Source organism: Panulirus ornatus, chromosome 16, assembly GCF_036320965.1.
Source record: "Panulirus ornatus isolate Po-2019 chromosome 16, ASM3632096v1, whole genome shotgun sequence".
Lineage (NCBI taxonomy): Eukaryota > Metazoa > Arthropoda > Malacostraca > Decapoda > Palinuridae > Panulirus > Panulirus ornatus.
Window position 1 is genome coordinate 9,133,320 of NC_092239.1, and position 17,500 is coordinate 9,150,819.

General features: G+C 44.2%; 1 protein-coding gene across 2 annotated transcripts in view; it reads right to left on the minus strand.

The window, feature by feature from the left end:
* Nucleotides 1-17,500, minus strand: part of wake (wide awake) — a 744,672-nt gene that overhangs the window by 633,429 nt on the left and 93,743 nt on the right. The window contains exon 1 of one of the 2 annotated variants that reach the window (XM_071671230.1): nt 15,775-15,844. The exons of the other annotated variant lie outside the window; for it this stretch is intronic. The gene's annotated coding sequence lies outside the window, so the exon portion shown is untranslated. Of the gene's footprint in view, nt 1-15,774; nt 15,845-17,500 lie in introns of those variants that run through there. 2 annotated transcript variants of the gene reach the window in all.

Genomic DNA, 17,500 nt, shown 5'->3' on the forward strand with positions numbered 1-17,500 from the left:
AGAGAGAGAGAGAGAGAGAGAGAGAGAGAGAGAGAGAGGGGATTACGTACTTGTGTGCAATACGGTAGCGAAGCTAGACACTCGAAGGGCTTCGTTCGTAATGACCTATTTGGACGATAACGGGATGGGGGGTTGGGCGGTGGGGAGGGTTGAAGGTTATACATCCCGAGGGGGGGGGGGGGGAGTACCATCCTATGACCTTTATTTCCATACAGTTTTACGATCATCTACGTAACAACAGCATTCACAGTGTCATCACTCATTTTATTCTACACTATATATATATATATATATATATATATATATATATATATATATATATATATATATATATATATATATATTATATATATATATATATATATATATGTATGTGTGTGTGTGTGTGTGTATGTATGTGTGTGTGTGTGTGTGTGTGTGTGTGTGTGTGTGTGTCTACATGAGTGTATTCCCCCAAGCTCTGTATTCATGAAATACTCCAGGCCAATCACGGACGACTAAAAATGGCGAGGACTTCCGGAGGAGAGGAAATGCCTGGGTGGGGCAGCACTGCTTGGGGTGGAGAGACGGCAGGAGGAGGTGCCCCCTAATGACTACCCTACCGCAGGGAGGAGACGGCAGTAGGAGGTCCCAGGCTCCGCTACCGCAGGGGGAGGAGAGACGACTAGAAGAGGAGGTCCCAGGCTCTCCTTTAGAAAAAAAAAAAATGAAATGCCGTAGATGGTTTCCTCATTTTTAGAGTGGTCTCTCCTTCCTCTGGGGGAGAGGTGGGGACTACAAGGGTAGCTAGTCATCGGGTGTTGGTCGGGCTGGGGTCGTTGGGGGAGGAGGAGGAGGAGACGAACACCACACTCAGGAAACAGGTTCAGCGCTCCCCCCTGACCTGGGTGTCAAGACCCATTGTTCGTCGCCCCAAACTTCTCCCACATGACAGAGGCGAGCCATCACAGCAACAAAGAACAGTCACATCTGTGGTATTCATCACAGACAGGCCATGCTATACATCCATGTATATGTATGTATATGAAGCAGGAGTTCGGTACATGTCACTGGCTGGCGTCAATGAGAACGACTGACGGATCAGAAGGCAGAGGAAGTCCTGTCACCAGGAGGAGCTCGTGGGTGGGGGAGTTGGGAAGGTCATGCGAAATCTCACCGGGAGGTGGTGGTGCTACGGAGAAGGAAGAGAACGAGGGTGCACATTGTGGGAGACGTCAGCACACTGCAGTCGGGTCGTTTACTCGGCTCCAGCTCGCATAATCAGGAGCAATTTTGACAGATTTTATCCTGAAGTGCGACTACACACGCACTAGGCCAGGAACCCTATAATCATGGGAGCCTTGCTTCGACGGGGCGTCCACATTCCCCCTGTCTCTATCCGACGGAGGCGCTGAGGGAAGAGAATTTACCCATCGTGATGGAAAACTGTGCCTCTTCAGCGCAAAGGGTGTGTCACTTGTTATGTGGAAGGTCTCTCCAGCGTGATGGAGGGAGGTGTCTCAAACATGATGGAGCATATCGTCCCTCCTAACGTGCCTGAGGAAATGTCTGGACAAGTCTGAAGAAGGAGGATGTCTCTATAATACGAAGTATAGCTCTTTCTAGCGGGTTAGAACAGCTCTTCTGTGCGATGAAGTATCTCCTCTTCAACACGTAAAAGAGTCTTGATAGTTCGCTGGTGACAGAGGATTGAAGGCCCTTCTAACGCACTTCCAGTGTACCTTTTAGGCATATCCCAAAAAATTCCAGGTTACACAAGATGCATCTCTTCTGTACAATCGTCTGGCCCGTCAAGCCGCTTCAAAACGACAGTAGCTTTAGAGAAACACCTTCAATGGAACCCAGTCAGACACAAGACCTTTGCGACTGGGGCTCTCCGCAACTAGCACGTAGGCCCAGCAAAGAACAGGCGAAATTACAGTGCTTGTCAGGTCACGAGGTAAATGGGATCAACAAGCACACACGGAATTAGCTGAGCGTGACGCTGCGTGATAAACATTGCGTCTGTATTACCGGAAGCAAAGTCGTCGACTAACAAGGCAGTTCTTTACACATTATGGCGTTGAATGTGTGGCTGATCTGGATGTGAACACAGCCTCTGCCAGGACGCTAATTACTGCGGAACTTTGCAATATACACCGGGAAGGCGATGATGAGAACAGCGAGAATCCGCGCAGCATGGCTGGGCTAAAAAAGGGTTCAGGCTTCGAGGACGCGAGTGTAGAGGGGCTGAACCCAAAGACACTACGTATAAGAAGGGGACATAGAGGGGTTTTGGTACAGATGGCTGGGTGTAAAAAGGGGCTTCAGGCGTAAGCAATGTGTGTGTGTGTGTGTGTGTGTGTGTGTGTGTGTGTGTGTGTGTGTGTGTGTATGGAGCAGCCGAGTGCAGACATCCTCATTGTAGATCTGGTAAGTGCGCTGATGCACTGGGAACTAACGCTGGCGTTAGTCAGATACACACGTGCAGGTACATGCATTTCAATAGGATGTGTGAATACGGGATATGCAAATCTTCCCCGTAAATGCATCAGAATGGAACATTTGAATAAAGGGGGATGCAAATGTGGCTATACAGGTATGGTGGCGCAGTGATGATGGGAGAAACATTTCTAACCGACAGACAATGAAGAAAGGAACCTGGATGAAGAACTGAGACTTGTTACAGCGAACCTCAACCTCTCTCTCTACCTACGTTGCTGTCAAGTCCTGGTTCCCTTTGCCCATTAAGCAACATAGGAGCCTTGAGTTCCATGAGGGGAAAAAATAATCATCTCGCACACGTCAAGGGCTGAGTTCCCTCATAAGGATTACCTTCGATGTTAACCTTCCCTTAGAGTGAACAGATCGAAAACCTGAGGCAGTGGCAGACACTGCCAACTCCGTCCTTTCTTGAGTAGGGCTGACACAAGCAGCGGGTGGTAGTGTCAGATTGAAAGTCCTGACTGACATAGGTGACTGGAGATACATAGCGTCAGCAATCTTTCTATAAGGGAGATAGCGTCAGCCACTTCACCCCGAGTCCTGACACAGGTAGCGAGTAGTTGCGTCAGACACTGCTTTTTGGCTCTGGCTACATGTAATAAGGAAGAGGCGCGGGGGCGAAGGTTGGCAGAGGGCCGAGCGACGAGCCACGGAGGCAGCAATCACACACTCCCTGGGAATTGGGTTCGTGAGTCGAGGGACCACTAGGGAGTGATTACCTCGTAACGCCCTCCCCCACCCAACCGCCAACGCCACCACCCTCCGGTTACTCCACTCCCTCCTCATCCTGGCCCATCCCCGCTCCTTCTTGTTGCTTGCCCAACCCGCTCTCTCCCTCCCGCTGACCCACCCCGCATCCTGTTCCAGGCCCATCCTGCTCCTTGTTACTGGCCCAACCCCGCTCCGTGTTACTGGCCCATCCCGCTCCCTCTTGCTGGTCCACCTTGCTCCCTCTTGTTGTGCCACTCCATTCCCTCTTGCCGACCTGCTTCGCTCTCTCTTGTTGGCCCACTCCGCTCACTCCTGTTGGCCCATACCACTATGTGCTGCTGGCCCAACCCGCTAATTGTTGCTGGCCTACCCAACTCAGTGCTGTTACTTTACTCTATTTTTCGCCTCTGGTACAACCTCCCCGGTTATCAACCCGCGCTAAACATGCATCAGGCAAGTGCAATTACGAAGATAATGCAGTTGACCCTCCCAGAGAGCTACGTTTTCTCTCTATAGGCCTTCCAGACGAGTAACAGAACTTCATAAGAGACGGGAAGCATATCCGTCAAGAGACCAGCGGTAGAGACTGGCGGCAGACTCAGAATGTTATAAGAAAAGACAGAAAAAGGAGAACGAAATGCGATTAGTAAGAAAAAGGATAATCGCTTTATCTATCAAGATATGAGGTCAAGGAACACATCTATCAGGAATTGTTACTGGAACGGGGAACGTCGAGGAGTGGCAAAGACAGAAAGAGGTGCAGGCTGGGCGGCAGGCGACCTGCACTCCAACACAACATCCAGTCACCAATATACACACACAGGCCACCGCTACCTGCAGCCTCATACCTCAGCACGGAACCCGTAGCCAAAAGCAATGTAAACAACCAACCTGAGTCTTATTAGACACCCGGACCAAACACAACCTCTGTATGCAAAAATATTAAAAAAAAAAGCTGTAAGGAGATGAAAGTCAGCTTCGAGCAAACTGCAGAAAGAAACATAAAGACATTCTGAGAAAGATGTCGAGAGAGGGTGTTCAGTGCTCTTCACAGCGATCTGCCCGCCCGCCCGGCCCGCCCACTCCCGCCCGCTGACGGTGATGGTGACGGTTATAATGCTTGAGCTCCTCCTGGATGCTGTAGCCACAGCGGTCGAGCTCTGTATGGCGGACAGGTCGGTGTGATGAACACTGAACTGCTACTCGCAATGTCGTCTTTGACTTCCTTTTCTTGTCTGTTGTTTCATGTCTGGGGTTACCTTAAAGATGGCTTCTCGTGTACGGACAAAAGACTATATTTCTGACTTAAGACTTCATTTTTTTTCCACGTACTTAAGACTTTCCACGTACAATAGTTGTGTTTGGTCTAGACTTTTAATAAAGTCCAGAATGGTTATGTACATTGGCTACGGACATTTGAAGTTCTTTTCAACGCTTCACTCTCTTTTCTTTTTCCAGTCACACACTCTTGTATGACGATATGTACAATACAGTATCACGTTTGTACAAAAGGTGAAAAAAAAATCATATTACCAATTTCTGTGTGATACAACACGACAATGAACGAGGAATTACCCATTAATAGTCCGGCCTCAATTTGTTTGCCCTATTTTCGTGATATTGTAATACTATCAATCGATCGCCAACGACCTTTCCTGTCATTTGCCAACATAAACATTACACTGATTTCACATTTCGACGGAAATAACCATAAAGTGGAGCTGCCAAAACTATCAGGAAATTTGCCTCGCATTCACGGGTACTAAACCTACCGAGACAACGCCAGTTGTACTGATCATTTCGAAATTCAACGAAATCATTCGGAAAAAAAGAAAAATCACTTTTACTCTGTTCTTTGGAGCAGCCCAGTAACCTACTTACTTCTTGTTTTCTTTTTATGATATTATGCTAAACTTAGGTAAATGTAGAGGCAGATATCATTTCAACCAAATGCGGAAAAAAAACATTTGCAATCTACGCTCAGGAGCAAGTCTAGCTTTGAAAAGTCCTAAGCTAATTACAGCTAAAAGCAACTAATACACTGAGATTAAAAATCCCTCCTAAGTAATTCGTTGCTCTACCTTATCTCCACCCTGGTGGAGGCTTAAGACATTTTTGACTCCTAGTCAAAAGAAAAAAGAAAAATCACTAAATGAACATTCCACATACGGCAGATGGTTCTTCCTGGAAAAGCATTTTAAAAAGAAACAGGGCAGAAACAGTAATAGTAGTCGAGATAAGAATGAAACCATTACAATCCAGGCGACTGGTTCAAACGAGCTGAATAACACGAATAACATATAGGAAGGACATGGGAGGTCAAACATGGCCGTCAATGGTGAGTCTCACACTGATATTCATCCGGTTCACTTTCCCACACTTTTAGGTCGCGTCTGGTTCATGGACAAGCACGATATACGTAACATTTAACGTCCCGGATTATCTATACATAAAAGCATATAGCGTTTTAGTGGATTTTGCCCTGGGCTCCTGTGCTTTCTGTGGATTTTTAATTACAATTCGAATTTTTGTATGTTTTTTTTTTCTTTCACGTAAAACACGAGATCCCATTAATTTCATCATCATAATTATTTCCCCTGACATGCTGGTGGTAAATATTTAATGCCCCCCCTTTTTTTTTTAATCCATTACTTCTATTATCATTAGCATATCATTTGGAGTTCGTTATAAAAGCGTTTTTCTTTTTTTTTTTTCTATACGTGACTTTATCAGTATTTCCATTCGATGGAGTTCGTTACGAAGGCCTCATATTCCCTTCCTTTCTTTTTTTTTTCAATCCAAGATTTTTAGGATCGTTGGGATTTTTCTTCAATCAGAATTCGATATGAAGAGTTCAACTCTCTCTCTCTCTCTCTCTCTCTCTCTCTCTCTCTCTCTCTCTCTCTCTCTCTCCCTCTCTCTCTCTCTCCGTTAACGCAAGGTCTCGGCGCACGTTCAGAACTACAGTGGTGATGGGTGATGGTAAGGCAGCCCACACCCCCAACACCCCCGCTGGATCATACATAACCGCTGACACAACACAGGGGGTAAAAAAACAGAGTCAAACACACCCGTGTCTTCTTTTAGCATGACCAAATCACATGTGAAAACACCGTAAGCAAATAAATGTTGACCTTTACCTGTTGTGGTGGTGGTGTCATGAATAATTCCTAAATATAAATGAATAAATCTTTACCACGGGGGATTTACAGTGTAATAAAAACACATCACAAATCCTCTTTGACGCCGTCCAGGCTGCGCTTGTAATATGACCAATAAATGAATTTTTTACAGGTTGTGTAACTCGTTTACTGAATGCTATTCAGTAATAATAATAATAATAATAATAATAACAATAATAATATAATGATAGTAACAGTAACAATAATAATAATGATAATATAATAATAATAATAATAATAATAATATAATAATAATAATAATAATATAATGATAGTAACAGTAACAATAATAATAATAATAATAATAATAATAATTATGATAATAATAATAATAACAATAATAATAATAATAATCATAATGATGATAATGATAACAGCAATAATGATAATAATAATAATAACAATAATAATAATATTTTTTCTTTTCTTTTAAACTATTCGCCATTTCCCGCGTTAGCGAGGTAGCATTAAGAACAGAGGACTGGGCCTTTGAGGGAATACCCTCACCTGGCCCAATTCTCTGTTCCTTCTTTTGGAAAAAAAAAAAAAATCATTATAATGATAATAATGATAACAGCAATAACAATAATAATAATAATAATAATAATAATAATAATGATAATAATAACAATAATAATAATAATAATCATTCTAATGATGATAATAATAACAGCAATAATAATAATAATAACGATAATAACAGTAATGATAATGATAATAATTATGATAATGATAATCATTAAATACACTTTCACAGACTTATGCTGGGGATTTGGGGTGATGGCAACGGGTCGTAACCCAATGAGAGACTTTGGGCTTGATAACCTCGCTCCTGGAGAAGCTTATTATATAAAGTCATGCAGTGAACACGCGCAACCTGACTGCTGAAGACATGCAGCTGTGCTGGAACGGAGGGACCGTAGTGAATGTAATCCATCAACGTATTACTGAACAATGAGAAATTGGACAAAAGTGGTAATTCGTGTTCTACAGACTCTAATAGTCTATCTAACTTTATGATTACAAAAGAGGCACTAGGCTTCTAATTTCATGATTACAAAAATATCCTAGGCATTTATATACTACGCTTTCTGCCTTTCTAACTTTATGATTACAAAAATACACTAGGCTTTCTAACTTTATGATTACAATAATACACTAGGCTTTCTAACTTTATGATTACAAAAATACACTAAGTTTTCTAACTCTATGATTACAATAATACACTAGGCTTTCTAACTTTATGATTACAATAATACACTAGGCTTTCTGACCTTATGATTACAAAAACACATCACATCACATTACACTCAAGACACTGAATTTAAGATTTCTACAATGAAAACACGACCATACATAGGATAAACATGTGGGAATACGTGTAAAAAAAATATGCAACCACTGAAATCAAAAGATGCCTTAAATACGAAACAAAAATGGTATATATCCACTCGAAACCTAATACAATTTAATTCGCATGATGAACCACACAGTGGAGAATATGCTAGAACACTGTTGCGAATATCTATATACTGTACCGGATCACAGCCGGGTTAAAGAGGGTACACAGACCTGCGGGCGAGCGGCCAAGAGCAATATGATCATCAGAGGAGCAACAGTGCACCTTGATCCCACATCGAAGCGTAGAGGACGGAGGAGGCGATCCAATATCATCAACGTGGAGCAGATAAAGGGACACGGACGATGCAAGAAAGTATACGGCAGTTGTAACATGATCCGCTACGTAATCATCTCCAGCAAATCAAGAATAACCGACGACGGTAATGTAAGGAGCTCACCGCGGGAGGCTCGCTACTAGAATTGATCGCTAGCAGGTAATGTTAATCACTGTAAATATCGTATGTGTGTGACGAATTAGTGTTACTACTGTCTTAGTCTATTAGTAAACCAATATCACCCACTGAATATATATATATATATATATATATATATATATATATATATATATATATATATATATATATATATATATATATGTAAAATAAGTTTCACGACCCTGCATTAAGAATACAAAACCCAACATTAGGTAACTACCACGCCGGCTCATCTTGTTGTTAACGCCCTTATAGCCAATAAAGGCGGTTCAATGGTCTTTATCGTGTCAACATTATCGTTACAGACCTCTCAGCATCCTTAATACTGCGAACCATCATCATCATCATCACATTCCTAACGTCATCAACACATGGGGTGGTGGGGTTGGGGGGTTTTCGTGGCGTCATTCACCACACACACCCACACACAACACACCCTTCGCACAGCCGAGACGAAACACTTGCTAGTTTAGCTCCACACGTCAAGCCTCGATGGTCCTACTCCGCTCCTCCTTTCGGAAATGTTAACTTACCAATCCTACGGTCACTGGTGGGTGAGGGGACAGTTACCAGCGGCGACCTTAGGCAACGAGACTAGCCACTTGATATCGCCTCCGGAGCACCCCTTGACAACGACGCACCCAACTGACCAACTCCTTATTAGGCTGCGTGGCAACGACGCCCAACTGACCAACTCCTTATCAGGCTGCGTGGCAACGACGCGCCACACACTGTGGCCATCGTGGTATTGTCGGTAACATCCTAGTCACTCAAGCCTTGACCTTTGGCCAAGCCTTCAAGACCCAGCCAGCTATATCATATGGGACACCTGCGGGATGAGAAGCTTGCTCTAACACCTTCATGAAATCAATTGGGTAGCGTATTAAGCGTCTAGCTTGACTGTGGTTTGAGAATAAGCATGATTGCAGGGAGGAAGACGGTCATCCCAGAACTAAAATACTTGATAATTGAGAGTAACTGTCTCATAGCGTGACGGTAGTGGATATAAATGAGGCGTTTTAGTAGTGTTTCCTGGGTTTGACACTGGTGAAATTTGTATGCCTGTCATAATGCAAGATGAATTCATACCATGTCTTTAATTAGATCCACTCATGCAATTATGTTCACATCCCTCACTGAATATAACCCCTCCAGTTCTTGAAAGTTAAGTTTATTTGATTTTCTGAGTGGTTTAGATAATCTACATATTTGCATCTTGTGAATATCACATTCATTGTTTTCGCATGCTAGGATCACTGTCATCCAACGGACATAACCGTCACTGTTATACAACGGACATAACCGTCACTGTTATACAACGGACATAACCGTCACTGTTATACAACGGACATAACCGTCATTGTTATACAACGGACATAACCGTCACTGTTATACAACGGACATAACAGCCACTGTTATACAACGGACATAACCGTTAGTTATACAACGGACATAACCGTCACTGTTATACAACGGACATAACCGTCATTGCTATACAACGGACATAACCGTCATTGCTATACAACGGACATAACCGTCATTGCTATACAACGGACATAACCGTCACTGTTATACAACGGACATAACCGTAAGATCAGTGATATCTAACTTAAAACTTACTGCCTTAACGAGAATTATAAATACACAACCATTCACATTGCGTGACAAACGTACGTTGACAAACAACTATGCTTTCCCCCTTGCAGACCTCGTAAACAAAACCGGAGTTACAAGCGTGAGAAGCATCTCTATAGCCCCTCCCTGGGTATGACCCGTGAGTACAATGGCCTGGCCTTTAAGTACGACCTTTTCTGTGCTGGGTCAGGTCCAGGGTCACACGTCATCGTACTCAAGGGTCGTGCCGTCGTGTTCTACGAAGGTAGGGTAGGAGGGAGAGAGAAAAGGAGGGGTTAGTGGTTTAGTGATCCACGTAATGGCCTGACGGTGAAGTGGTCGTCCAGCCGGGTTTATACGAGGGGGTTTATACGACTATCCTACCAGCGGTGTACGAGTTCCGTAATCGCGGCGAAACGCAAAAAAAAAAAAAAAAAGTGTTGAATAAACCAGAATGGCCCCATTTGCAAGGATGGCTAACGACTATCGCTAGAATAACGACACCTACCGGGGCTTCTGATGCTAACCAGGGAACCGATAGTTAACAGGAAATGACTCGGAAATAACTGAATTTGAAAAATACATAGAAAATGAAATTTGAAAATTAAAAGAAAAACTATGATGGATGAAAGTAACTTTCATAAAACCCTGAGACTGGGAAAAGGCACTTAATACGTTGAACATGAAAATTGTGATGGCATTTACATAGTCTTAACAGTTAATGATTATCACTGAAAACAGGAGATCTGGAGACGACAGTTCATAGCACACACACCAACTCTTCAGTAGCGAACTCGTCCAGTAAAGTCCATCAGTATAAGTCCCCCAACATACCACTTTAGCAAAGCAGTGTAGGTAGTGCACGTCACCCAAAATCTCAATTAAGAAGAGAACTGAACTAGATTTTTGTAACGGGTAGTACAACTTAAACTGTCGCACCATTGCATTCACAGACGTTTAAACCCCACTATCTACTGTCGCACCATTGCATTCACAGACGTTTAAACCCCACTATCTACTGTCGCACCACTGCATTCACACACGTTTAAACCCCACTATCTACTGTTGCACCATTGCATTCACACACGTTTAAACCCCACTATCTTCTGTCCTTATCAACCCTTTTCTTGATGCCTTGTTTGACATCGCGTACACCTACGGGTCTGGGTTACATCTGAGAGCAGTTTGTTTTCCAATGAAGCACTTCATCCCGTTGCGGAGGATACATGTAGTGAGGGGACGACCTTCGAGGTGTTTTTAATACGTTACGCTTCGGACACATAATGCCGGGTGTTGTCGAAGTCACGGATACATACAACGAAAGTCGACCCTCAGGGAATTTGCATATATTACGCTATAGTTTCAGTTTCATTCAATTTCTCTCTTTTTCCCTCATCCGAAAGATGGAATTCCCAGCCGAGCTCACTATAGTATAGGAAGGAAAATGGATAAATGATAAGGTAATGCAATGAATTCATGAACTTGCAATTTTCATTTTTTTTTTTACCCGTTCGCTTCTCATGCTTTTGCGAGGTAGCGTCAGGAGTACACAGACGCCTGGGCCTCCAGGTGGAAGAATCCTCTCTTAGCTCCTCCTTTGTTCTTACTTTTCGTAACTGATGATAAAGAAAGGTTGGTTTCCAATCAGCCCCCCGCGCCCACCCACTCAACAGCCTTACATGACCACGTCGGAGATAAGTGGGCCACCATTCTTCCTCCCTTGTACCCAGAGAATACGACCATTGACAAAATATTTCGGAAAAATGAAAGAAAAAGAAAAAAAATTGCAGAGAGGGGGTTACGCGTGATAATGTCACTCCAATCAACACTTACACACAGCCACAAATCTCTATTAGTGAGGATTTTGTGGAAAAGCCGCCCCTCTTCCTGTTCGTGCCGGGGACACAAATTGTAAATTCGCTTTTTTTTACGAAATGTCAGACGAGAAGGGGGAGAGGGTGAAAAAAAAAAATGATGACTATAGAGTCAACTAACAGAACATTATAAAATGTTCGGGACTTTTCCGCTCAAAGCAATGGCGTGAATACGTAAAATATATTCATGCCACGTTAAGTATGGGGGTAAAAGTAGTGTTAGTGTATGCTATAGGGTATATGAAGCTTTAAAAGTCTGAATTGGCATACTGGTTCCCACGCGAAATGTACGCTCGGCAACATATCGCGTTATCAAAGTACAAATACACATCAATCAAATAAACATGCCAAGTCCGCGAGTGTATTTTGCAAGTTCTAAATGAACAACGGGTAAATATCACTTCTGCTGGTGTCCACGCCTGCAAATAGTAAAAGTAGAGAGTGTGTTGCACTACACCTGCAGCACAGTACAAGTAATGAGTGCGTTACACTGTACTGGGGTATAAGTAATGAGTGCGTTATACAGTATTGCAGTATACTATAAGTAATGAGTGTGTTATACAGTACTGCGGTACACTATAAGTAATGAGTGCGTTATACAGTATTGCAGTATACTATAAGTAATGAGTGCGTTATACAGTACTGCGGTACACTATAAGTAATGAGTGCGTTATACTGTACTGGGGTATGAGTAATGAGTGCGTTATACAGTACTGCGGTACACTATAAGTAATGAGTGCGTTATACTGTACTGGGGTATACTATAAGTAATGAGTGCGTTACACTGTACTGGGGTACACTATAAGTTATGATTGCGTTATACAGTACTGCAGTACACTATAAGTAATGAGTGCGTTACACTGTACTGGGGTACACTATAAGTAATGAGTGCGCCATACAGTACTGCAGTACACTATAAGTAATGAGCGTGTTGCAGTACACTGTACTATATGCACCATACCGACCACAAAAGGCACCGCACTTACTACATACAACACTGTACAAAGTCTATTATCGTAGTGTACCACGCCTACTACAACACTCTGCCACGCCTACTGCAACACTACCACGCCTACTACAACACTCTGCCACGCCTACTGCAACACTACCACGCCTACTACAACATTCTGCCACGCCTACTGCAACACTACCACGCCTACTGCAACATTCTGCCACGCCTATTGCAACACTACCACGCCTACTACAACATTCTGCCACGCCTATTGCAACACTACCACGCCCACTACAACACTCTGCCACGCCTAGTGCGACACTCCCACTCCCACTACCTCACGGCCACTATACAAGCGGACGAAGTTCACCACCACAGTCAACTGAGGTGACCACTCCACTCCATTACGGTAAATACCATCCCGAGTCATTACACTGTATCGTTCGTATGAATAAACTGTCTCGCGTCTATCACTCCATCGTCTCTACCACCACACTGCATAGGCCAACTCACCACGCTGCCTCCCTACCATGATACTGTATTGGTCCCATCACCACGGGGTCTACCTTCCACCACACTATGCTCCATCGCCACACTGTCTCTACCATGACATTATCATACTGTCTCCCTACAACCATATTATATCGGTCTCATCAACAAAACGTCTCCGTACCTCTAAACTGAACCAGTCCCATCACTAGCTGTCTCCCTACCACGACACTGCATCGGTTCCATCACCACACTGTCTCCCTACCATCACATTATATCGGTTCCATCACTACACACTGTCTCCATACCACCACCCTTATTTGGGTTCCATCAGCACAGACTCCCTATCACCACCCTTATGGGGGTTCCATCACCACAATGTCTTCCTATCGATCCCATCACCACAATATCTTCCTATCGATCCCATCACCACAATATCTTCCTATCGATCCCATCACCACAATATCTTCCTATCGATCCCATCACCACAATATCTTCCTATCGATCCCATCACCACAATGAACCGTTCCCATCATCACACTCTCCACACCATCACCACCACACTATCCCTATCACTTCCCACCACCACCATCACCACACCCACCAACAGCACTGCCAACACACTTCACTGCGTTACCACCACGCTGCCTCTCCCACAACACACCAACGGTGCACTGAACCACTCCAGAGCACTGCAACAACACACAACACTTCCCCCACAAGACAATGCAGTGTCGTAACCCCATTTATACAATGCCCGTCACGCCTTACGCCGCCAAAACCACTAAACACAATGACACTGACAAACTACGCAATCACTGTACGACACAACCATCGCACTGCACCAATTCAGTGTTGGACTGTGGGCCTACACTGCACCCCCATCACCGCTACAGTGTTAACCATCGGCAATTTTCACTGAAACAACACTACAAAGTCATCACAACACACCACCATCATTCCACAACACCAGCGCGTTGCACCACCACCACCACATTATTCAACCACTATTCCACAATCGTCTCTCATCTAAGTTGTGCACCACAGTACCCTATCACCACCCACTGCGACCAGCACCCTTACCACCCACCACAGTCAGCCAGCAATAACCTCCAAATCATAACCACCACTGTACCTCACACCACCAGGGGACGCCACACACCACCACGGCAGGAGAAATAATCGCACGTCACCCAGTTCTCCAAAGATTAGAACGAAGCGAAAAAGAATTGGCTTTCGCGAGTGAATTTTCATCAGTGGCTGTAACGAGGTAACTGTTGCATGAATACACAAGTAGTGATCGCCATGGTAACGCCTCGCACCGCTACACCGGCCACATCTGCAGCAGTGAATGTTCACAGTTGGCTACTGCAACAGTCACCACCGCAACGGTGCTCCACCTACGTGCGTGCCTTCGCAACCAACGCCTCTATGGAGGGCACCCATCCATCCTAACGACCCTAATGACTGTTTAAGATCTCTAATCAACAGTGTCTTCGAACGATGTCTCCCCAAAACATCGCAGGTCACTCATCTGTACCTCGACAAAAGTATCCTGTTGTCTCCACAGCTCCCACTCAACTAGTGACACTTTCAGAATTGTCTTATAATACCATCTTCCCGAAGTAATGGTACCAATGTTAATACTCTAAAACACTGCCTTATTCAGATGGCCAGTACGTGCTCTAGATATGCACTGAAAACTTCGTAAGCAGTATTATCGAGTCCCTCATAACAACACTCCAACATTTTCGAACGGAACGCCTGTTAAGTGTATCGTAACAATCGCGCATAACTAGCCTTTGAAGGGTTTACTGAAGTGTCTCCAAAGCCTCCCACATGAACCACCTCCCCACCTCCAAAAATAACAACATCGAGTAAACAATCCATTCCCACTCTCCAACACTCCATTAATACCCTCATTACTGTCTTAGTTTTCATCGCTTATCAAGTGCCACACACACATCCCACACTGCAATTTGGCAACGTCCCAACACCGTCCCTAAAACAATATCTTGCAAAAAACTAATCCTTTTGCAATATCCAGTTAAATACCCAACCTCATCAAGAGCATTCCGGTTCTTACAAGATTCTACATGATCTCCACAAATGTTTCAGACCAATGACCCCCCCTCGCTGGTGTGGCAATAAAGCGGTAGATCACTAATATTCCACACCTACGATGTCCTACGACAGTGTCTGAGGAGGACAGTGTCCCCGGCGCCCAGTAGCGGTGAGGGCAGGTTAAGTAAAAGGTGAGGGGGGGGAGAGGAGGAAGGAGGAGGTGAGGAAGGGAGGGGGGGGGGTCAAGGAGTGCTGTCGAGTGACTGTCATGTGATATGCAACATAGAGCCAACAGGCGGCGAATAACAGCACAGGTTGCAGCAGCCTACCTTGAAGCAGCTCACCTGGTACTCCTCTCTCCCTGCTTGAGTAATGAGCAGCACGGAGCGGGTGAACATACAAATAACCCTTCACGTATATAGCATATAGAAGCACTGTCCTGGCCTTGCTATATTCCCAATACTTTACCGTAACAACATTTCACAAGGTCACGAAGTACTTTAATACGGCACAACTCACGCATATATATAATGTATATATATACGAACACATCACTATCATCCACCTACTTCAAATTGCATGGCTCGCTCAAATCCTCTGGCGTGAACTGTCACAAAGACATCAGAACTAAACACCGACAGACACAAAACTGAACATGATTGGATACCAACCAACACCTCCAACTCTTGACTCCGGCCACCGGCCCTGAACTGAGCATAATAAGTCTCGGGGGTGGGCCACTCACTAAGCACAACCTGGAATGCTAGCCTGCGGGCACAAGATGGCCTGAGTAAGGGGCGCCCACAAAGTATCTCGGAAGCTATTAATGCAATTCTTCGCTACTGTCACCCTAGATAAGGAAACCTGTGACGTACTTGTCATGAAATTTATCTTGTTGAAGCCATTAAGGTCATTCGAGCGTGTTTTCTGTTTCTTGCTCGGCGGAAGCCCATACGCTCCCTACCATCGCAATGCAAATCAGATAACTTTCAAAATTTATTTCAAAAGTCTGTGAAGACAAAAGTAAATACCCATCTATAGAATTACGTCTAGACATCCTCATTAATAATCTTATTTCTCTAAAGAGTCCGATTCGTCTTTTAATACCTTTCCCGTAGATATACAAATCGTAATTATCATACACCGCCATGAGGCGAGGGAGGGTAATTATCACTGCTCTCCAGAATTGAGATCACTCTTTCCTTCACTCGTTTAGATTACTCTTATTTACCGCTTATGTAATAACCATACACTGGGGGGCAATCTTCTTTTCTTGACTCACCATTACCTTACTTATAATCTAAGTAACGAAATAAGAAGAGGCTTGGTGGCCTACAGTGAGACACCACTTTAAGATATCGTTTGTTTGTGCCTCGCGTCTCTACGAGAAAAGAAAAAAGAAATCAGTAATTGCAAAGGAAAGACAAAGAATAATATCCTTCACACGATTTAAGGTTTTTCCACAAGTTGTTCCTCCTTCCCAGAGAGAGAGAGAGAGAGAGAGAGAGAGAGAGAGAGAGAGAGAGAGAGAGAGAGAGAGAGAGAATTACGATTCCACCCTCGCTCATGTTCTCCTACTGAGCGGGAATTAAGGTTTAATAACGAACTTCAAGATTGGAGTGGGACTAGAGGGGGGAGGGTTTTAGCCTTGCGTGGCTAAACAGTATTGTTTTACGAGGGTGGTGGCCTCTCCCAGTGTTGTTGTGACTGGCCCGATGACACCGGCAGAAATACCAACATATGGCCACAAACATCGTGGAGACCAGCCGCCCCGGGGATGGGGAGTCCGGGCGGGCGTCTTGGCCACGGACGGACGAGAGGGAGGTAGGGGTCACGTCACATTCCTCCTCTCGTTACGTACACTTGTTAACCTGGAGGAGATGTACCATTTTCCCCCGGCGACGTCGCTTTTAACCCCATCGTCAAACGGGGTTTATTTTGCTTATGAAATACGTGGGGTGGCTACGTACAAAAACGGCGGGTAATGAGAAATGGCTCTGAAAGCAGTCGAAACGTACCAGACAAGAAGAATGAAGAGATAAAATCTATCGTACATATACGAGAATGAAAAATGGTAGTATGTATGTTGACGACAGGGAAACAAATCAAGCTGTTAGGTGAAGGATAAATAACAGTTGAGGAGCGGCGACTGCGAGAGGATGCAAATGGATGCGGAGTTAAGGACCGTGGCTACATAACGAAGCGTTAAGACAAAAGATTGCTGCTGCTGGGGTGCGAGGCTTCAAAGACATGAAGTTCGCTACTGACAGAGCGAACCTAACCTAACAAACTGAT